Source organism: Pan paniscus, chromosome 7, assembly GCF_029289425.2.
Source record: "Pan paniscus chromosome 7, NHGRI_mPanPan1-v2.0_pri, whole genome shotgun sequence".
NCBI classification, from domain to species: Eukaryota; Metazoa; Chordata; class Mammalia; order Primates; family Hominidae; genus Pan; species Pan paniscus.
Genome location: NC_073256.2, coordinates 38,389,958 through 38,407,208, shown reverse-complemented (window position 1 = coordinate 38,407,208; position 17,251 = coordinate 38,389,958). Strand labels below are relative to the sequence as shown.

Below are 17,251 nucleotides of genomic sequence, written 5' to 3'. Positions count from 1 at the left end.
AAGACTGAGAATAGGTGGCAAGGTCTACAGTGAAAGGGCAGGAGACCACAGAAGTTGGAGCTCTGGGCTGATTCTTGGGCCAAGTTGGAGTGGGCCCCAGGGTCACTTGGATATCAGCAATCTCAGATGTTTAAGATAGAATGCCCTGTTCACTCAAGCACTGTAAATCTTCCCATGTAACGTGCTGAAGCTGACTGACATCAGCTTGAGAAAATTGATGGAATACTGTACAGCCATAAAAAAGAATGATTTCATGTTCTTTGCAGGGACATGGATGAAGCTGGAAACTATCATTCTCAGAAAACTAACTAACATAGGAACAGAAAACCAAACACTGCATGTTCTCACTCATAAGTGGGAGTTGAACAATGAGCACATATGGGCACAGGGAGGGGAACATCACACACCAGGGCCTGTTGGAGGGTGGGGGGCAAGGGGAGGGATAGCATTAGGAGAAATACCTAATGTAGATGACAGCTTGATGGGTGCAGCAAACCACTATGGCACATGTATACCCATGTAACAAACCTGCATGTTCTCCACATGTATCCCAGAACTTAAGGTGTTAAAAAAAAAAAAGATTTTAATTTTGATTAAGTCCAATTTATCTATTTTGTTCTTTTATTGTGTATGCTTTTGGTGTTATATCTAAGAAACCATCACCTACGCCAAGGTCATGAAGGTTTACTCGTGTTTTATTCTAAGAGTTTTATAGTTTTAGCACTTACTTTTAGGTCTGTGATCCATTTTGAGTTAATTTTTTATGTATGCTGTGAGGTAGGGATCTGAGTTTATTCTTTTGTCTATGTGACTCAGCACCATATCCAGTGACTCCACACTGCTTTTGAAAAGATTCTTGTTTCTGCACCCTCCTCAAAAATCTATTGACTATAAATGTATATATACATTTGACTATAAAATTGACTATAAAAATTTGACTATAAAAATCTATTGACTATAAATATATATTTATTTCTGGACTGTCAATGCTATTCCATTGATTATATGTCTATCCTTTTTTCTCTACCACACAGTCTTGATTGCTGTGGTGTTACAGTAAGTTTCAAATCAGGAAATTGTCCTCCAGTTTTGCTCTTTTTAAACATTCTTTTGGCTATTTTAAGTCCTTCGAATTTCTATATGCTATAAGTTTATAATCTCACTGTGGTCAGAGAACATACTTTGTATAATTTCAATCCTTTTAAATTTACTCAGGCTTGTTTTATGACCTCACATATAGTGTCTCATAGTGTCTCCTGTAGAATGTCCCATGTGCCCAAGAAAAATGAATATTTTGCTGTTGTTGGATAGAATGTTCAATAGGTATCTATTAGATCTAGGTGGTTTACAGTGTTGTCCCAGTTTTTTTTTTTATTCTTCTACCTAGTTGTTTTATCTGTTATTGAAAATGGGGCATTGAAGTCTCCAACTGTTACTGGTTTTTGTTTTTGTTTTTTGAGACAGCGTCTCACTCCGTCATTCAGGCTGGAATGCAATGGTGTGATTATAGCAACCTTGACCTCCTCCAGACTCAAGCAATTCTTCTACCTCAGCCTCCCAGGTTGTTGGGACTACAGGCATGCACCACCACTCTGGGCTAATTTTAAAATTTTTTGTAGAGACAGGGTCTTATTATGTTGCCCAGGTTGGTCTCAAACTCTTGGCCTTAAGCAGTGCTCCTTCCTTGGCCTCCCAAAGTGCTGGGATTACAGATGTGAGCTACCATGCTCGGCATCCAATATTATTACTGAATTGCCTACTTCTCCCTCCAATTCTATCAATTTTTGTTTCATGTATTTTGGGGCCTCTTTTTAGATGCATATATGTCTATAACTGCCAAATCTTCCCAATGGATTGAACCTTCTATCAATATAAAATAACCCTCTTCATCTGTAGTAGCTTTTCTTTTTGTTTTAAAGTCTATTTTTTGAGTATTTGTATAGCCACTTCGGCTTTCTTATGGTTGCTATTTGCATGATACATCTTTTTCTATCCTTTTAGTTTCAACTTATTTGTATCTTGAAATCTAAAGTGTATCCCATACATAGCATTAGTTGGCCTTGTTTTTAAAGTTAATTTGACAATCTCTTCGTTTTGATTGTTTAATCGGTTCACATTTAATGCTGTAATTGGTACAGTTGGATTTACATATGTCACTTGTTTGCTTAGTGTCACATCTTTTGTTCTCCTCTATTCAACCTTTACTGCTTCTTTTTCATTACCTGAATATTTCTTTCTTTTTCTTTTTGAGGGGGAAGGGGCGGCACGGACAGAGTTTCATCCTTGTTGCCCCGGCTGGAGTGCAATGGTGCAATCTCAGCTCACTGCAACTCCCCTGATCTCAGGCGATCCGCCCACCTAAGCCTCCCAAAGTGCTGGGATTACAGGCATGAGCCACCACGCCCGGCCTCTGCTTTCTTTCTCTATGATTTGACTATTCCAGATCCTTCATGTAAGTAGAATCATATATTATTTGTCTTTTGTTTTGGGTTTATTTCATTTAACCAAAGACAAAAATTTGCTCTTCAAGGTTCATCCATGTTGCAGCGTGTATCAGATTTTCATTTCTTTTTAATACTGGATAATATTTCATTGTATATATAGACCATATTTTGTTCATCCATATTCTCATCACTGAATATTTTGGTGGTTTTCACCTTTTGGCTACTGTGAATAATGGTCCTAGGAACATTGATATACAAATATCTGTTCTAGTTCCTGCTTTCAATTCTTTTAGGTTTATATCCAAAAGTGGAATTGCTGGATCACATGTTAGCTATATGCTTAATTTTTGAGGAAACTTCTTACTGTTTTCTGTAGTAGCTGTATCACTTTACATTCCTGTTGGCAGTATACAAGGATTCCAATTCCTCTGCCTCCTTGCCAATACTAGTTATTTTCTGGGTTGGGGTTATGTGTTTTTAGCGAGAGTCGCTCTGAAGAGTATGAACTCTCCCACCAGCTTCTGCTTGGGGCCTTAGGTGCCATTGTATGTCTCCACCCAGAATCTCTTGCTCCAGATATATTAGAGAGGGTTCTCCAGAGAGCACAGGAGATATGTATGTATGCATGTATCTATCTTGCTACCTATATATGATTCATTTTTCACATATATGCTTTATTATTATAAGATATTGACTCACATAATTATGAAGGCTGAGAAATTCCATAATCTGCCATCTGCAAGCTGGAGACCCAGGCAAACCAGTGATGTAGTTTCAAAGTTCGAGAGCAGAAGAGCATGGAATCTATTTATTATTTGGGGTGAGCTGACATCTTAGTATCCACATCCTTAACAACATTTATTTATTTATTTATTTTTTATTTAGAGACGAGGTCTCACTCTGTCACCCAGGCTGGAATATGCAGTGGCGCAATCACTGCTTACCGCAGCCTCAACCTCCCCAGGCTCAGGTGATCCTCCCACCTCATTTTTTGTAGTTTTATTAGAGATGGGGTTTCACCATGTTGCCCAGGCTGGTCTCACATTCTTGAGCTCAAGTGATCTGCCCGCCTCAGCCTCCCAAAGTGCTAGAATTACAGGCGTCAGCCACCACACCCAGCCAATGCTTTTCATCTTTCATCTTTTTGTTAATCATTTTACCAGTTGTGAGGTAATATCTCATTGTGGTTTTCATTTGCATTTCTCTGATGATTTGTGATGTTGAGCACCTTTTTCATGCACCTGTTGGCCATTTGTGTATCTTATTTTGAGAAATGTCTATTCAGGTCCTTTGCCCATTTTTGGAATCATATTATTTTTAATTTATTATTATTATTATTATTTTATTTTTATTATTTATTATTTATTTTGCTGTTGAGTTATATGAGTTTATTGTATTTTTTGGATATCAACCCCTTATCAGATATATAGTTTGCAAGTATTTCCTCCCATCCTATAGATTGCCTTTTAACTCTGTCAATTTCTCCTTTGTTGTGCAAAGCTTTTTAGTTTGATGCAAGCCCACTTGTCTATTTTTGCTTTTGCTACTTGTGCTTTTGGTGTCATGACCAAACAATCTGTGCCAAGACTAATTTCAATAAGCTTTTTCTCTATGTTTTCCTATAGTAGTTTTAGAGTTGCAGATCTTACAGTTAAGTTTTTAATCCATTCTGAGTTGATTTTTGTTTATTCTGTGAGATAAGGATCTAATTTCATTCTCCTGCAAGTGGTTACCTAATTTTTTTTAACACCATTTATTGAAGAGACTATCCTTTCCCTATTGTGTGTTCTTTGCACTCTTGTTGAAGATCAGTTGATGGTAAATGTGTGGATTTATATGTCTCTATTCAGTTGCATTTATATATGTGTCTGTTTTTATTCCAGTGTCATACAGTTATGATTACTATGGCTTTGTAATATATTATAAAATCAGAAAGTGGAAAATATTTATCTTTGTTATTTCTCAAAATTGATTTGGCTTTTTGGGGTCTTTTGTGTTCCTATACATGTTTTTGTTTTTTTCCACTTCTGTAAAGAATGCCACTGAGATTTTAATAGGGATTGCGTTGACTACATAGATCACTTTTGGTAGCATGAGTATTTTTGCAATTTTAATTACTTCAATTCATGAACAAGGGAAGTCTTTTCATTGTGTCTCCTTTAATTTCTTACATCAATGTTTTATACTTTATAGTGTGCACATCTTTCTTAGTTCATTTTCTGCTGCTATAACAAAACACCACAGAGTGGGTAATTTCCAAAGAAAAGAGATTTATTTGGCTCATGGTTCCGGAGGCTGGGAAGTCCAAGGCAATGACTCTGTCATCTAATTGGTCATCTATTAACACTATGGGTCATAACATAGTAGAAAGCATCACATGGCAAGTAAGCACTAAAGACAGAGAGAAAATGGGACTAAACTTATCCTTTTATTAGGAGCCCACTCCCACAATAACTAACCCACTCCTGCAATAATGGCATTAATCCATTCATGAAGACAGAGCCCTCCTAACCTGATTACCTCTTAAAGGTCTCACCTGTGACTTGACCAAGTGGCTCACACCTATAAACTCAGCACCTTGGAAGGCTGAGGCAGGAGGATTGCTTCAGGCCAGGACTTCAAGACTACCTTGGCCAACATAGCAAGACCCCATCTGTATAAAAAATAGAAATTAAAAAATTAAAAAGGTCTCACCTACAGACACTATTACATTGGAGATGAAGTATCCAGTGCATGGACTTTGGGCGTCACATTTAAACCATAGCAAAGTTTTTCACTTCTTTAGTTTATTCCTAACTATTTTATTCTTTTTATTGCTATTGTAAATGGGATTGTTTTGTTAATTTCCTTTTTGGATAGTTCCTTGTTAATGTATAGAAATGCCACCATTTTGTGTATGTTTATATCATATACTGCAACTTTACTGAATTTGTTTGTTAGCTTTAACAGTTTGCAGTTGTCATTGAGTATTGAGAGTTTTCTATATATATGATCATGTTATCTGCTAACAGATAATTTTACTTCTTTCTTTCCATTATGAGTACCTTGTTTTTCTTTTTCTTGTCTAATTGCTCTGGTTACAAATTCCAGTACTATGTTCAATAGAAGTAGTGAGAATGAGCATTCTTGCCTTGTACCAGATCTTTGAGCAAAAGCTTTCAGTTTTTCCTCGTTATGATGTTACCTGTGTGTTTTTCATATGTAGACTTTGTGGCATTGAGGTAAGTTTCTTCTATAACTATTTTATTGAGAGTTTTTGTCATGGGTAGATGTTGACTTTTGTCAGATGATTTTTCTGCATCACTTGAGATAATCAAGTGGTTTCTGTTGTTCATTTTATGTTAATGTGGTATATCACATGTATTGTTTTGTGTATGCTGAACCACCTTTACATCCTAAGAACAAATCCCACTCGGTGTGTAATACTTTTAATATGCCATTGAGTTTGGTTTGCTGGCATCTCACTGAAGATTTTTCTGTCTGGATTCATTAGAGTTATTGGTGTATAGTTTTCTTTTCTTGTTATGTCTTTGTCTGGCTGTAGTATCTTGGTAATGTTGGCATCATAAAATGAATTTGGAAGTGTTCTCTCTTCTATTTTTTGGAAGAGTTTAAGAGGACTGGTATTAATTCTTCCTTGAATGTTTGTTAGAATTCACCTTTGAAGGCATCTGATCCTGAATTTTTCTTTGTCGGGAGGTTCATGTTTATTGATTCAATGTCCTTACTCATTACTGCTCTGTTTGTTACTGCTTTCTATTTATTGCTTCAGTTTTGGTAGGTTGTATATTTCTAGGAATATATCCAATTTCTTTTAGGTTATCCAATTTGTTGGCATATAATTGTTCATAGTAGCCCCTATGATCCTTCTTATTACTGAGGCAATCATTGTAATGTCTCTTCTATGATTTCTGATTTTATTGACTTAAGTCTCCTCTCTTTTTTTCTGTTAGATAAAAGTTTACTGATTTCATCTTTTCAAAAAGCCAAGTATTTGTTTTATTGATTTTTTCTTTTGTTTTTCTATTCTCTGTTTAATTTCTGCTCTAATATTCATTTCTCACCTTCTAATAACTTTGAACCTAGTTTTTTCTGTTTTTAGTTCTTTAAAGTAGAAAGTTAGGTTGTTTATATGGTGTCTTTTTAATGTGGGCATTTTGCTACACACTTACCTTTTAGAACTCCCTTCTTTTGCTGCATGCCATACACTTAAGTGTGTTGCACTTGCATTTTCGTTTGTCTTGAGATATTTTTAAAATTTCCTTTTGATTTCCTCTTTGATTCAATGATTGCCGAAGAGTGTGTTGTTTAGTTTTCACGTTTGTAGTTTTTTTTCTATTTCCCACTGTTATTCCTTTCTAGCTTCATTACATTGTAGCCGGAAAAGATATTTGGTATGATATCAGCCATTTAAATTTGTTAAGACCTGTTTTTGTGACACAACATGTGATCTGTCCTGGAGAATGTTCTGTGCTTAAGAAGAAAGTGTATTCTTTCACTCCTGAATGGAAAGTTCTGTATATGTATACTAGGTCCATCTGACCTATAATGTTTTTCAAGTCTGCTGTTAATTTTTAAATTGATTTGCTGCCTGGATATTCTATTCAGTATTGCAAGTGAAGTATTAGAGTCTTCTACTATTATTGTAACATTGTCAATTCTCATTTCAAATTTGTACATATGTCCTTTATTCTATACTGTTTCTTAAATCTATTTATGCATCTTATCCAAGTATTGCACTGTCTTTATTGTTACTTTTCTGTTCATCTTGAAATCATGTAATTTAATACCTCTAATTTTCTCTTCTATGAAATTATTTCAGCTACTTACTAGGTCCTTTGAATTTCCTTTTAACTTCTTCAATTATCTTGTTGATTTCTACAAAATTTCAACTAATATTTTTATTTCAATGACATTGAACCTATCTATCATTTTGGGATGAACTGACATCTTAGTACTGAATTTTCCAATCTATGAACACTCTAGCCTAAGTACATCCAACAAAATTTGATATATTGTATTTTCATTATCATCTAATCCAAAATATTTTCTAATTTGTCTTATTAATTTTCTTTACCACATGAGCTTTTAGAAATAATTTCCAAATATTCATAGTTTCCTAGATATTGCTTTAAAATGTCTTAAATTTTGTTCTTTTGTGGTCAGAGGACATACTCTGTATGATTGCAATCCCTTGAAATGTATTAATAATTGTTTTATGGGCCACCATATGTTCTCTCAGTTAATGTTCCAAGTGAATTTGAAAAAGAAAGTATATTCTGCAGTTGTTGTGTATAGTGTTCTACAACTATTAATTAGCTAAAGTTTGCTGAAAGTGATGTTTAGATCTACATCCTTACTGATATTTTTAATCTACTCATTTTATCAATTACCAAGTGAAGGATATTAAAATCACCAAACATGACTGTAGTACCTCATTTTAGTTCTGCCAATATTCACTTTATGCATTTTGAAGCTCTGTTATTAGTTGCATATGTATGTAGGATTATTATCTCTTTTTCATAAGTTAACCATTTTTTCATCAGCAACTGATCCTCCAGTGTGGCATCCAGGAGCAGGTAAAAAGAAAAAAATTACTTCATGACGCATACACAAGTATCAATAGCCGAACTGATCAAGCGGAAGAAAGGATACCAGAGATGGAAGATCAACTTAATGAAATAAAGAGAGAAGATGAGATTAGAGAAAAAAGAATGTAAAGGAACAAACAAATCCTCCAAGAAATATGTGAAAAGACCAAATCTACATTTGATTGGTGTACCTGAAAGTGACGGGGAGAATGGACCAAGTTGGAAAACACTCTTCAGGATGTTATCCAGGAGAACTTTCCCAACCTACCAAGACAGGCCAACATTCAAATTTGGGATATACATAGAATGCCACAAAGATGCTCCTCGAGAAGAGCAACCTCAAGACACATAATTGTCAGATTCACCACGGTTGAAATGAAATAAAAAATGGTAAGGGCAGCCAGAGAGAAAGGTCAGGTTACCCAGAAAGGGAAGCCCATCAGACTAACAGTGGATCTCTCGGCAGAAACCCTGCAAATCAGAAGAGAGTGGGGGCCAATATTCAACATTCTTAAAGAAAAGAATTTTCAACACAGAGATTCATATCCAGCCAAACTAAGCTTCATAAGTGAAGAGAAATAAAATGCTTTACAGATAAGCAAATGCTGAGAGATTTTGTCACCACCAGGCCTGCCTTACAACGGCTCCTGAAGGAAGCACTAAACATGGAAAGGAACAACTGGTACCAGCCACTGCAAAAATATACCATATTGTAAAGACCATCGACACTATGAAGAAACTGCATGAACTAATGGGCAAAATAACCAGCTAGCATCATAATGATAGCATCAAATTCACACATGACAATATTAACCTTAAATGTAAACAGGCTAAATGCCCCAATTAAAAGACACAGATGGCAAATTGGATAAAGAGTCAAGACCTATCAGTGTGCTGTATTCGGGAGACCCATCTCACATGCAAAGACACACATAGGCTCAAAATAAAGGGATGGAGGAATATTTACCAAGCAAATGGAAAGCAAAAAAAGCAGCAGTTGGAGGGAGGTTCCAAGATGGCTGAATAGGAACAGCTCCAGTCTACAGCTCCCAGTGTGAGTGACGCAGAAGACGGGTGATTTCTGCATTTCCAACTGAGGCACTGGGTTCATCTCACTGGGGCTTGTCAGACAGTGGGTGCAGCCCATGGAGTGTGAGCCGAAGCAGGGCGGGGCATTGCCTTATCCGGGAAGCGCAAGGGGTCGGGGAATTCTCTTTCCTAGCCAAGGGAAGCTGTGACAGACGGTACCTGGAAAATCGGGACACTCCCACCCTAATACTGCACTTTTCCGATTGTCTTAGCAAACAGTACACCAGTAGATTATATTCTGCACCTGGCTCGGAGGGTCCCACACCCATGGAGCCTCAGTCACTGCTAGCACAGCAGTCAGAAATTGAACTGCAAGGTGGCAGCAAGGCTGGGGTAGGGGCATCTGCCATTGCTGAGGCTTGAGTAGGTAAACAAAGTGGCTGGGAAACTCGAACTGGGTGGAGTCCACCACAGCTCAAGGAGGCCTGCCTGCCTCTGTAGACTCCACATCTGGGGCAGGGCATAGCTGAACAAAAGGCAGCAGAAACTTCTGCAGTCTTAAACGTCCCTGTCTGACAGCTTTGAAGAGAGTAGTGGTTCTCCCAGCATTGAGTTTGAGATCTGAGAATGGACAGAATGCCTCCTCAAGTGGGTCCCTGACCCCTGAGTAGCCTAACTGGAGCCTAACCTCCCAGTAGGGGCCAACTGACACCTCATATAGCCGGGTGCCCCTCTGAGAGGAAGCTTCCAGAGGATGGATCAGGCAGCAACATTTGCCGTTCTGCAATATTTGCTGTTCTGCAGCTTCTGCCAGTAATACCCAGGCAAACAGAGTCTGGAGTGGACCTCCACCAAACTCCAGCAGACCTGCAGCTGAGGGTCCTGACTGTTAGAAGGAAAACTAACAAACAGAAAGGACATCTACGCCAAAACCCCATCTGTACGTCACCATCATCAAAGACCAAAGGTAGACAAAACCACAAAGATGGGGAGAAACCAGAGCAGAAAAGCTGGAAATTCTAAAAATCAGAGCGCCTCTTCTCCTCCAAAGGATCGCAGCTCCTCCCCACCAGCAGAACAAAGCTGGATGGAGAATGACTTAGACAAGTTGAGAGAAGAAGCCTTCAGACAATCAGTAATAACAAACTTCTTTGAGCTAAAGGAGGATTTCGAACTCATCACAAAGAAGCTAAAAACCTTGAAAAAAGATTAGACGAATGGCTAATCAGAATAAACAGCTTAGAGAAGACATTAAGCGACCTGATGGAGCTGAAAACCATGGCATGAGAACTACATGATGCATGCACAAGCTTCAATACGCAATTCGATCAAGTGGAAGAAAGGGTATCAGTGATTGAAGATAAAATGAATGAAATGAAGTGAGAAGAGAAGTTTAGAGAAAAAAGAGTATAAAGAAACAAACAAAGCCTCCAAGAAATATGGGAGTATGTGAAAAGACCACATCTACATCTGATTGGCATACCTGAAAGTGATGGGGAGAATGGAAACAAGTTGGAAAATACTCTGCAGGATATTATCCATGAGAACTTCCCCAACCTAGCGAGGCAGGCCAACATTCAAATTCAGGAAACACAGAGAATGCCACAAAGATACTCCTCGAGAAGAGCAACTCCAAGACACATAATTGTCAGATTCACCAAAGTTGAAATGAAGGAAAAAATATTAAGGGCAGCCAGAGAGAAAGGTCGGGCTACCCACAAAGGGAAGCCCATCAGACTAACAGCAGATCTCCTGGCAGAAACACTGCAAGCCAGAAGGGAGTGGGGGCCATATTCAACATTTTTAAAGAAAAGAATTTTCAACCCAGAATTTCATATCCAGCCAAACTAAGCTTCATAAATGAAGGAGAAATAAAATCCTTTACAGACAAACAAATGCTGAGAGATTTTGTCATCACCAAGCCTGCCTTACAAGAGCTCCTGAAGGAAGCACTAAACATGGAAAGGAACAACTGGTACCAGCCACTGCAAAAACATGCCAAATTGTAAAGACCATCGATGCTAGGAAGAAACTGCATCAACTAATGAGAAAAATAACCAGCTAACATCATAATGACAGGATCAAATTCACACATAACAATATTAACCTTAAATGTAAATGGGCTAAATGCTCCAATTAAAAGACACAGACTGGCAAATTGGATAAAAAGTCAAGACCCATCAGTGTGCTGTATTCAGGAGACCCATCTCACATGCAGAGATGCACATAGGCTCAAAATAAAGGGATGGAGGAAGATCTACCAAGCAAATGGAACACACAAAAAAGCAGGGGTTGCAATCCTAGTCTCTGATAAAACAGACTTTAAAGCAACAAAGATCAAAAAAGACAAAGAAGGCCATTACATAATGGTAAAGGGATCAATGCAACAAGAAGAGCTAACTATCCTAAATATATATGCACCCAATACAGGAGCACCCAGATTCATAAAGCAAGTCCTTAGAGACCTACAAAGAGACTTAGACTGCCACACAATAATAATGGGAGACTTTAACACCCCACTGTCAACATTAGACAGATCAACGAGACAGAAAGTTAACAAGGATATCCAGGAACTGAACTCACCTCTGCAGCAAGTGGACCTAATAGACATCTACAGAACTCTCCACCCCAAATCAACAGAATATACATTCTTCTCAGCACCACATCGCACTTATTCCAAGATCGACCACATAGTTGGAAGTAAAGCACTCCTCAGCAAATATAAAAAACAGAAATGATAGCAAACTGTCTCTCAGGCCACAGTGCAATCAAACTAGAACTCAGGATTAAGAAACCCACTCAAAACCACTCAACTACATGGAAACTGAACAACCTGCTCCTGAATGACTACTGGGTATGTAACTCAATCAAGGCAGAAATAAAGATGTTCTTTGAAACCAGTGAGAACAAACACAACATACCAGAATCTCTGAGACACATTTAAAGCAGGGTGTAGAGGGAAATTTATAGCACTAAATGCCCACAAGAAAAAGCAGGAAAGATCTAAAATTGACACCCTAACACCACAATTAAAAGAACTAGAAAAGCAAGAGCAAACACATGCAAGAGCTAGCAGAAGGCAAGAAATAACAAAGATCAGAGCAGAACTGAAGGAGATAGAGACACAAAAACCCTTCAAAAAATCAGTGAATCCAGGAGCTGGTTTTTTGAAAAGATCAACAGAATTGATATACCACTAGCAAGACTAATACAGGAGAAAAGAGAGAAGAATCAAATAGACGCAATAAAAAATGATGAAGGAGATATCACCACTGAAATAGAAACTACCATCAGAGAATACTATAAACACCTCTACACAAATAAACTTGAAAATCTAGAAGAAATGGATAAATTCCTGGACACATACACCCTCCAAAGACTAAACCAGGAAGAAGTTGAATCCCTGAATAGATGAATAACAGGCTGTGAAATTGAGGCAATAATTAATAGCCTACCAACCAAAAAAAAATCCAGGACTAGAGGGATTCACAGCCAAATTCTACCATAGGTACAAAGAGGAGCTGGTACCATTCCTTCTGAAAATATTCCAATCAATAGAAAAAGAGGGAATCCTCCCTAACTCATTTTATGAGGTCAGCATCATCCTGGTACCAAAGCCTGGCAGAGACACAACAAAAAAAGAGAATCTTAGACCAATATCCCTGATGAACATTGATGCAAAAATCCTCAATAAAATACTGGCAAACCGAATCCAGCAGCACATCAAAAAGCTTATCCACCATGATCAAGTAGGCTTCATCCCTGGGATGCAAGGCTGGTTCAACATATGCAAATCAATAAACATAATCCATCATATAAACAGAACCAATGACAAAAACCACATGATTGTCTCAATAGATGCAGAAAAGGACTTTGACAAAATTCAAGAGCCCTTCATGCTAAAAACTCTCAATGAACTAGGTATTGATGGGATGTATCTCAAAATAATAAGAGCTATCTATGACAAACCCACAGCCAATATCATACTGAATGGGCAAAAACTGGAAGCATTCCCTTTGAAAACTGGCACAAGACAGGGATGCCCTCTCTCACCATTCCTATTCAACATAGTGTTGGAAGTTCTGGCCAGGGCAATCAGGCAGGAGAAGGAAATAAAGGGTATTCAAATAGGAAGAGAGGAAGTCAAATTGTCCCTGTTTGCAGATGACATGATTGGATATTTAGAAAACCCCATCGTCTCAGCACCAAATATCCTTAAACTGATAAGCAACTTCAGCAAAGTCTCAGGATACAAAATCAATATGCAAAAATCACAAGTATTCCTATACACCAATAACAGACACACAGAGAGCAAAATCATGAGTGAACTCCCATTCACAATTGCTACAAAGAGAATAAAATACCTAGGAATCCAACTTACAAGGATGTGAAGAACCTCTTCAAGGAGAACTACAAACCACTGCTCAATGAAATAAAAGAGGACACAAACAAATGGAAAAACATTCCATGCTCATGGATAGCTAGAATCAATATTGTGAAAATGGCCATACTGCCCAAGGTAATTTATAGATTCAATGCCATCCCCATCAAGCTACCAATGACTTTCTTCACAGAATTGGAAAAAACTACTTTAAAGTTCATATGGAATCAAAAAAGAGCCCACATTGCCAAGACAATCCTAAGCCAAAAGAACAAAGCTGGAGGCATCATGCTACCTGACTTCAAACTATACTACAAGGCTACAGTAACCAAAACAGCATGGTACTGGTACCAAAACAGACATATAAATGAATGGAACCGAACAGAGCCCTGAGAAGTAATAACACACATCTACAAGCATCTGGTCTTTGACAAACCTGACAAAAACAAGAAATGGGGAAAGGAATTCCTATTTAATAAATGGTGCTGGGAAAACTGGCTAGCCATAGGTAAAAAGCTGAAACTGGATCCCTTCCTTACACCTTATACAAAAATTAATTCAAGATGGATTAAAGACTTAAATGTTAGACCCAAAACCTCAAAACCCTAGAAGAAAACCCAGGCAATACCGTTCAGGACATAGGCATGGGCAAGGACTTCATGACTAAAACACCAAAAGCAATGGCAACAAAAGTCAAAATTGACAAATGGGATCTAATTAAACTAAAGAGCTTCTGTACAGCAAAAGAAACTACCATCAGAGTGAACAGGCAACCTACAGAATGGGAGAAAATTTTTGCACTCTACCCATCTGACAAAGGGCTAATATCCAGAATCTACAAAGAACTTAAACAAATTTACAAGAAAAAAATCAAACAACCCCATCAAAAAGTGGGCGAAGGATATGAACAGACACTTATCAAAAGAAGACATTTATGCAGCCAACAGACATGAAAAAATGCTCATCATCCCTGGCCATCAGAGAAATGCAAATCAAAACCACAATGAGATACCATCTCACACCAGTTAGAATGGCGATCATTAAAAAGTCAGGAAACAGCAGGTGCTGGAGAGGATGTGGAGAAACAGGAACACTTTTACACTGTTGTTGGGGCTGTAAACTAGTTCACCTATTGTGGAAGACTTTGTGGCAATTCCTCAAGGATCTAGAATTAGAAATACCATTTGACCCAGCCATCCCATTACTGGGTATATACCCAAAGGACTATAAATCATGCTGCTATAAAGACACATGCACACGTATGTTTATTGCTGCACTGTTCACAATAGCAAAGACTTGTAACCAACCCAAATGTCCATCAGTGATAGACTGGATTAAGAAAATGTGGCACATGTACACCATGGAATAGCATGCAGCCATAAAAAAGGATGAGTTCATGTCCTTTGTAGGGACATGGATGAAGCTGGAAACCATCATTCTGAGCAAATTATCATAAGGACAGAAAACCAAACACCTCATGTTCTCACTCATAGGTGGGAATTGAAAAATGAGGACACTTGGACACAGGAAGGGGAACATCACACACTGGGGCCTGTCATGGGAGGGCGGAGGGATAACATTAGGAGATATACCTAATGTAAATGACGAGTTAATGGGTGCAGCACACTAACATGGCACATGTATATATATGTAGCAAACCTGCATGTTGTGCACATGTACCCTAGAACTTAAAGTATAATAAAGAAAAATCAGGAGTTGCAGTCCTAGTCTCTGATAAAACAGACTTTAAACCAGCAAAGATCAAAAGAGACAAAAAAGGGCATTATATAATGGTAAAAGGATCAATGCAACAAGAAGAGCTAACTATCCTAAATATATATGCACCCAATACAGGAGCACCCAGATTCATAAAGCAAGTCCTTAATGACCTACAAAGAGACTTCGACTCCCACACAATAATAATGGGAGACTTTAACACCCCACTGTCAATATTAGACAGATCAACGAGACAGAAAATTAGCGAGGATATTCAAGACTTGAACTCACCTCTGGACCAAGTGGACCTAATAGACATCTTCAAAACTCTCCACCCCAAATCGACAGAATATACATTCTTCTCAGCACTTCATCGCACTTGTTCTAAAATTGACCACATAATTGGAAGTAAAACACTCCCTAGCAATTGCAAAAGAATGGAAATCATAACAGTCTCTCAGATCAGACCACAGTCCAATCAAATTAGAACACAGAATTAAGAAACTCACTCAAAACCGCACAACTACATGGAAACTGAACAATCTGCTCCTGAATGACTGCTGGGTAAATAACGAAATTAAGGCAGAAGTAAAGATGTTGTTTGAAATCAGTGAGAACAAAGACACAATATACCAGAATATCTGGGACACATTTAAAGCAGTGTTTAGAGGGAAATTTATAGCACTAAATGCCCACAAGAGAAAGCAAGAAAGATCTAAAATTGACACCTAACATCAAAATTAAAAGAACTAGAGAAGCAAGGGCAAACAAATTCAAAAGCTAGCAGAAGATAAGAAATAACTAATATCAGGACAGAACTGAAGGAGATAGACACACGAAAAACCCTTCAAAAAATCAGTGAATCCAGGAACTGGTTTTTTGAAAAGATCAACAAAATAGATAGACCACTAGCCCGACTTATAAAGAAAAAGAGAGAAGAATCAAATAGACATAATAAAAAATGATAAAGGAGATATCACCACTGATCCCACAGAAATACAAACTACCATCAGAGAACATTATAAACATTTGTATGCAAATAAACTAGGAAATCTAGAAGAAATGGATAAATTCCTGGACACATACACCCTCCAAAGACTAAACCAGGAAGAAGTCAAATCCTGAATACACGAATAAGAAGTTTTGAAATTAAGGCAGTAATTAATAGCCTACCAACCAAAAAAAAAATCCAGGACCAGATGGATTCACAGCCGAATTCTACCAGAGGTGTGAAGAGGTGCTGGTACTATTCCTTCTGAAACTATTGCAAACAATAGAAAAAGAGGGATTCCTCCCTGACTCATTTTATGAAGCCAGCATCATCCTGATACCAAAACCTGGCAGAGACACAGCAAAAAAAGAAAATTTTAGGCCAATATCCCTGACCAACATCGATGCAAAAATCCTCAATAAAATACTGGCAAACTGAATCCAGCAGCACATCAAAAAGCTTATCCACCAAGATCAAGTCGGCTTCATCCCTGGGATGCAAGGCTGGTTCAACATATGCAAATCAATAAACATAATCCATCACATAAACAGAACCAATGACAAAAACCACAATGATTATCTCAATAGATGCAGAAAAGGACTTTGACAAAATTCAACAGCACTTCATGCTAAAAACTCTCAATAAACTAGGTACTGATGGGACATGTCTCAAAATAATAAGAGCTATCTATGACAAACCCAAAGCCAATATCATACTGAATTGAAGCATTCTCTTTGAAAACCAGCACAACACAATGATGTCCTCTCTCACCACTGCTATTCAACATAGTGTTGTAAGTTCTGGCAAGGGCAATCAGGCAAGAGAAAGAAATAAAGGGAAGTCAAATTATCTCTGTTTGCAGATGACATAATTGTATATTTAGAAAACCCTATCGTCTCAGCCTGAAATCTCCTTAAGCTGATAAGCAACTTCAGCAAAGTCTCAGGATACAAAATCAATGTGCAAATATCACAAGCATTCTTATACACCAGTTACAGATGAACAGAGAGCAAAATCATGAGTGAACTCCCATTCACAATAGCTACAAATAGAATAAAATACCTAGGAATACAGCTTACAAGGGATGTGAAGGACCTCT

General features: G+C 37.8%; 1 long non-coding RNA gene across 1 annotated transcript in view; it reads left to right on the top strand.

Moving 5' to 3' along the window:
* The first annotated feature begins 1,053 nt into the window (after positions 1 to 1,053).
* The window catches only part of LOC117981361 (uncharacterized), a 36,080-nt gene continuing 19,882 nt past the window's right edge, over positions 1,054 to 17,251 (top strand). Inside the window, exon 1 of the long non-coding RNA XR_004672824.3 lies at positions 1,054 to 2,452. This is a non-coding gene — a long non-coding RNA (uncharacterized LOC117981361). The remainder of the gene's footprint in view (positions 2,453 to 17,251) is intronic.